Genomic DNA, 7,042 nt, shown 5'->3' with positions numbered 1-7,042 from the left:
AAAGGACTGGCCAACCGTGCATTCTTTTGTTGGAAAGTTTCGATAAAACTATGGATGAACAGATTATTAGTGGATCTTCAGGGACAGGAGCAGGAGAATTTGGCAATGTGCCCATTGTAACGGGATTTATGGGTATGATCCCATGTTTTTCGAATCTGCCAGGAGACACCTTAGATGTGAGTCGATTTTTCGAAACCGTCGAGGACACAGCGTTATTGGCAAGTTGGGACGAGAAAGTGAAGGTCAACGTGGTTCGTGCTCGCCTAAAAGGAGAGCCTTTGTCTGTGTTTTTCGACTTGCGGGACCAGGGCGTCAGAAGCTATGATGAAATCAGGAGAGGACTTATAAAATGCTTTGGTCGTAAGGAAAAGGAACAAAGCCCCTTTGATCAAGTATTAAAGATATCCCAGAGAAGAGGTGAGAAAGTTTATGAATATGGGATTAATATATATATATTTATTTATATATATATATATATATATTTATATATATATATATATATATATATGAGAGCCGGACTTTACAAAAGTTTTTGAGAGAAAAATTTCGTCTTTTGAATGCTAATTTAGTTCAAATCCCAGCAAAAACAAAATTTTCAATTTAATTACTGGAGGATGATTGCATCTCTCACCCCAGAGTCACTTCCTTTCCCAGGAGGCTCATCAAATGTTTCACCGGGAACTAACTACAAATATTCACTATTTGTCGAAATTAGTGACATGGCTAAAATGAGGGCATTGAAACCAAAGGGGGAGGACCCCCAATATAAAAGGATTGAATCGAGGATAAGAAGGTTTTCAGGAGTCTGAGAGTTCGCTGACCTCCTCTTCATGTGAGTGCTCCATTGCCGATCCCTTCAACCGCCCTTTACCGATAGATGCCTTAGCAATGACCATTTGATAGTGAATTGTACCATGAAGGAGCTTAACTCTACCTAACCTAGCTGAAACCTCTTCACCCTATCAGGATATTTTGCAACTTCAAGACTTTGATCAAGGACCGATCAAGGTACTTAGCATCAGTAATAATGTAAGCTCTCTCTTAGCTAAGAACACCGTTAATTCCATATCTACTAGTATAAAGTCCAATAGATTATGTTACATTGTATCCATATTATCCAGTATGTTATGCTACTAGAGCTCCTCTATTTTTCCACTAAATAAAAGTTAAATGGAGTGTTATTGTAAACATATGTGTAAATAGTTTACAGGATGTATGTACAGTACTTTTTTGTGCATCATTTTTTGGAACATATCTATCATGCAAAAAGAGGAATAGTATATATGTTGTTATTATTTTTGACATAGAAACATGCTAATGAAAAGATTAAGCAAATTTTCTTAAACAAATTTAAAATAATTTGTGTATTATAATCAAACTTTGTTATTGTTATCAATTGTGATAATTACATTTGAAGAAAATGATAAGAATTCTTAGAAAATTCATACTAAATGGACTTTTTCTTCAAAACTTACTTTCAACCAAAGCATACATTATTTTACATACTGTAAGGACATGACAAGAATTCTTAGAAAATGTATTGTAGATCTTTACTTGAAGTGTATCTTTGGGAATTAACATTCCTGTTATGACTTACTTTAATTTTGTGATCTGTTGAGTTAAAACAGTTGTTTGTAAGAAATGTAGCATATATAAATGTGTAATGTTGTATTAAGTGTACACATTCATACTATAATTGTTGGTAAAAAATTTAATTTAATAATGAAAATTTTTTATCCTCTGTTTAATGTTATCAGCCAGTTATTGTTATCAAAAGTTGAAATCCCAAGTGATCATAATTCCATTGCATATATAGGGGAGATCGGGGCAAGATCGGCATGTTAAGCTTTACTTAAATTTTGTGTAATAAATACTGCTGTAAACTGAAAAAAAAGCTTTGCATATTGTCTATTGGAATGTTACCTTACTNGCATCAGTAATAATGTAAGCTCTCTCTTAGCTAAGAACACCGTTAATTCCATATCTACTAGTATAAAGTCCAATAGATTATGTTACATTGTATCCATATTATCCAGTATGTTATGCTACTAGAGCTCCTCTATTTTTCCACTAAATAAAAGTTAAATGGAGTGTTATTGTAAACATATGTGTAAATAGTTTACAGGATGTATGTACAGTACTTTTTTGTGCATCATTTTTTGGAACATATCTATCATTCAAAAAGAGGAATAGTATATATGTTGTTATTATTTTTGACATAGAAACATGCTAATGAAAAGATTAAGCAAATTTTCTTAAACAAATTTAAAATAATTTGTGTATTATAATCAAACTTTGTTATTGTTATCAATTGTGATAATTACATTTGAAGAAAATGATAAGAATTCTTAGAAAATTCATACTAAATGGACTTTTTCTTCAAAACTTACTTTCAACCAAAGCATACATTCTTTTACATACTGTAAGGACATGACAAGAATTCTTAGAAAATGTATTGTAGATCTTTACTTGAAGTGTGTCTTTGGGAATTAACATTCCTGTTATGACTTACTTTAATTTTGTGATCTGTTGAGTTAAAACAGTTGTTTGTAAGAAATGTAGCATATATAAATGTGTAATGTTGTATTAAGTGTACACATTCATACTATAATTGTTGGTAAAAAATTTAATTTAATAATGAAAATTTTTTATCCTCTGTTTAATGTTATCAGCCAGTTATTGTTATCAAAAGTTGAAATCCCAAGTGATCATAATTCCATTGCATATATATATATATATATGTTTTTCCCTCTTGCTCTCTTTCTCTTGACAGTTTTAATGTGTTCATTTAACCTTTAATACTAATTTAATTTAAATTTTATGTTATATTTTAAATGAATATTTTTTAGCTTCAAAATGTTTAGCATAAAGTACCAACTAAAATTTTTGTGTTATGTTGAAATGTTTTTGAGTTTGTTTTTTGACTGATTATTGCGTCCAGGAGAGTTTATTTGCTACATCTTAAAGTAAACAAAAAAAACTATTATAAACAATTTAAGAAAAGGATGATTAAAGTTGACAGAATTCATAATATGGATTCTGTCAACTTAGTTTTCTCTACTTTACAAATAATTAAAACATTGACTCTGTTTAACTTAAATCAATTAAGTCATCAGAAAATGCTGTTATAATTTCAAAGTTTATGCTTTTAAAATAATTAGGAAATAACATGAAATTTACATTCAAAATAATTTAAATGTTATGTTATTTCCTAATTCTCATGATTGGTACCAAGATTGTATCTATTTTAAAGACAAGCAAGATTATTTACGGGACATTCCAATTTTCAACGCGAGTGTTGAGTGTTGAAGTCAACAATTTGACGTCATCAATGACGTTCCAACTCGAGTATGAAGTGCTTAGTTCCCATAATTCCATTCTCAGCAAGATGGATTCCATTCAAATGTCTTACCAATTACCCACAATTCATTGGAAAGTAGCAGTCAACATATCTGTTGAGTGTGTTGAGTCAGCACTGACAACAGCGCTACCTCAACGTTGAAAAAAGGAATGAATTTTAACGAATGTTGAGATTAGCGCTGAGTCAGCATTGAAAATTGGAATGACCCGTTAGGTTTGCCTCATTTGTTATCAAAAGTTTAACAAATCTATGTTCTGTAGGTTAGCTTTTTGTAAAGTATTTGTTACTGGAATTAAGCATGTTATCACTTTTTAATAATTTTAATGTTTAATTCAATTTAATTTAATTACAAGATTTAAGTTAAGAATGAACCAGAATTCTACTTCTGGTTTCTTTTTTTAATTAAGTACTGTAATTTCCTATGGAAAGCTTGTAGGTTATGTCTTTAGAAGTCAATTTAAAAATATGTATGGGTTATATGACAATGCAGGTTTATCTGCTAATTTTAAATTGCTTATCCAATAGCTTTTTTTGTGTGTAAACTTACCAAGGTTTTCTTTTAAAAAATGTGAAAAATATTTTATGCATTATACATATTCATCTGTTATCATGATTTTTCTGGAACCATATTGGGATATGCCTCATCTTTGGTTTTCTTCCATAGTTTAATTCATATTATTATGTACTCCTACTTACAAAAAGTAATAAATTCTGGTAATTTATTTTTTTTGTGTATAATAGCTCTCAGAGAACTATTTTGAAACCAATTGTTAATTTTATCATATGTTAGTTTCCAACAATAAGAGCTAAGCAATCATCTGATGAACTAGTGTTGTTTTCTGTTGTAGAGTCTATGTGCAACTTTCTTAGTAAAATCAATAATAATAATGGTAATGGAAATTATTTATCAGCACTTACTCTATTCTCATTCATTCAATGTGCTACAGCATATTAGTGTGCTATAAACTTCTTACAGCCACTAGCTCAAAATACTTGAGAATCATTTATAGAATAAATAAATGATTCTCAATTATTTTGAGCTAATATCTGGTAGAGAAGTCATTTCCATCAAGAGCTGCACTGGTTGCGTTGCAATTCTCATCTCAGTGTAGGTGTTTTTCCAATCATCAAGTCAACTGAGATATTATTAACATTAAAATACTTTTCTATTTAATTTTTTGAGTTTATTTATTATATGTTATTTTATCTACAATGAATTGCTAATGGAAATAAAAAAGTGAGAAAAAATGGAATTTTTAGGTATACCTTCTAAACTGTATACCAATTACAGTATAAACTTGTAAATTCCACAACTCAAACTGGATACATGTAAATAAGCACTACACATAACCAATATTCGGCAAGAAACTACAAAAATCTACATAAAAGCAAACGTTTTTACCTGTGTTGAATGGTCATCATCAGTAGAGATATTGTATTTTTTTTCTTCTTTGCTATTATCATAATTTAGTACATACTGTACTGTATTTTACTTTATGTAACCTTCCATTTCTGTACTGTATGCTGGTTAAGGTACAGAATCATATGTAAATATTGCACAGCAAATAAACAATTTGTTGATTTTACAGTGCTGTACAGTACATATAGGATTCTGTATTAATTGTAGATTGTAAATGAATTTTTCTGTACTGATAGGGTAATTCTTTTATCCATCTAGTCTCTTATCTGTCATGACCTTGTTTCTGATGATAATAGCATTTCTACTGTATCTTGTTTCAACAGCAAATTTGGAAATGTGGTGTTAGTTATATGAATGTTTTATTGTAATTCTAGCAATTTTCTTCAAATTATATGCCAGTGTAAATTTAATGTAATCAAGGATTATATAGAGGAAAGTTGTGGAAATCTGCGAATAACTGTGGGATGATATCCGCAGGGATGAATAAAAATTACCATGAAGGGAGGAGACAAGTACAATACAGGATTAAACTAATTTTATGTACCAAATATATATACCAGATTACAATACAAAAAGGTCGGCGTAGGCCTGGCACGTGGCGGCTTACACAAAGAGTCCACACAATACACTCGAAGGACGCACCTTCCCACTTGAACGCCAGGAACCAGAATGCCAGGTTTCCGGTTCCCCACCATATATAACACCTCCATCATCAACACCGTGCTGCCATACAAAAACCGCTCAAAACACAAATAAAATTGCGTGTACAGCAATAGCGATAATTGTTTACAGTAATTACATTGGCAAAATATGTATATATACGCAAAGATAAACATAAGCAAAAGAAAACAAAAAAATTCTTTTTTTTTTTTTTTTTAAACGACAGAGACCAACAATATATATATGAGGATGAAACAAAGTACAGTAATTAAATTGAAATGATTTGAAGCATGCAATGTCATAATAGATTATATTTACATCATTTTGATATTCCAGAGAACTTGTAACCTAGTGAGTTTTTTACCATTTTATTGTAAAATTATAATGAATTCATTCACTAGAAAAAGTGTTTTTTACCTCTCCTGAAAAGTTTTTTTTTTTTTTTTTTGGCATATACAATATTATGGCATTACATGTTTCATTTCATTTCTCAATAATTATAGTAATTAAATATGAATTTAAAAAACCAATTATAATTAATACTGAATATTTTTTGGATCATTAACCTGTTTATTAGTTTAAGTAACTTAGATAATTCAGTAATAAATTACTTATAATTGATTAACCAAAATTCATGACTACATTAGAATAAATAATTAAGCAATAATTGAAGACATGAATGGATGAAGGTGTTATGTTACAAAATGTCTTGAATCTTGAGTGAATTGATGCTCAAGTTTTTATGTAATTATTTTCGTATAAATATATTCACAAAATTGTGTGTTAAAGAGAGTATTACAATGTTGTTTAATTTCTGAAATCTTTTCTTGGTTGTATATGAGCAGGGGCGCCGCTAGCAGTTTGAACGCCCGTGTGCAATACAGATTATGCCGCCCCCTGTTTAACTATGACTACCTATGCTGAGCTTGCCAGAAAGGCTCTTTAGTGTTGTCTCATAAGGGTGTGAAAAAAGAAAAGAAATACTTTACAAAGAAAATCTATTTATTATTACTAAGTTATTTTTGTTTACTTAAGTGTAAAACCATATAAATATTTATCTATAGAAATTGAACTTCTCTTGCCTTTATGTTTGCGAAATCTGCTATCAATTTTCATGTATCCAAGCTGTCTAAGATTTCATGTTCAATTGAAACTATAGCTAAATTACTTAATATTTGCTGGTGCGTTGTTGATCTTAAATAGTTTTTTTTTATAATTTTAACTTTGAAGAGGACCTTTTACCAAATGCAACTGAAACCGGCAATGTAAGTAATATTCTTAGTACTATTGCTATGTTCGGAAATGTTGAAATTAAGCCATTAGTAAAAAAATATTGTAATAAGGTTTGTGGATCATTAGACTGGTTTTCTGGAAAATGCAACTTTAAAGTATTGATTTCATTAAACAAATCAATACCGTCAATGTCTGTTTCACTACTCGAATCGTCTTTAAGCTTCAGATTTAAATCCTAACCAAGTTAAAATATCATTAATTATACTTAGACCCATGTCAGAAGAATTATTAACAAAATAATTGCAATTTGATATGCGATAGAACTGTTCGAATGCGTACAAGTACAAATTGAGAAGGAAGCTCTGTGG

General features: G+C 30.0%; 1 protein-coding gene across 1 annotated transcript in view; it reads left to right on the top strand.

Annotated features, from left to right (window-relative positions):
* Nucleotides 1-7,042, top strand: part of LOC111618053 (ATP-binding cassette sub-family B member 8, mitochondrial-like) — a 68,437-nt gene that overhangs the window by 29,677 nt on the left and 31,718 nt on the right. The gene's annotated exons all lie outside the window — the stretch shown is intronic.

The sequence above is a fragment of the Centruroides sculpturatus genome, unplaced genomic scaffold (assembly GCF_000671375.1).
Source record: "Centruroides sculpturatus isolate CEXI.00-Female unplaced genomic scaffold, Cexi_2.0 scaffold47, whole genome shotgun sequence".
NCBI lineage: Eukaryota > Metazoa > Arthropoda > Arachnida > Scorpiones > Buthidae > Centruroides > Centruroides sculpturatus.
Note: the sequence above shows the minus strand (reverse complement) of the source record. Positions and strands in the feature narration are given on the sequence as shown.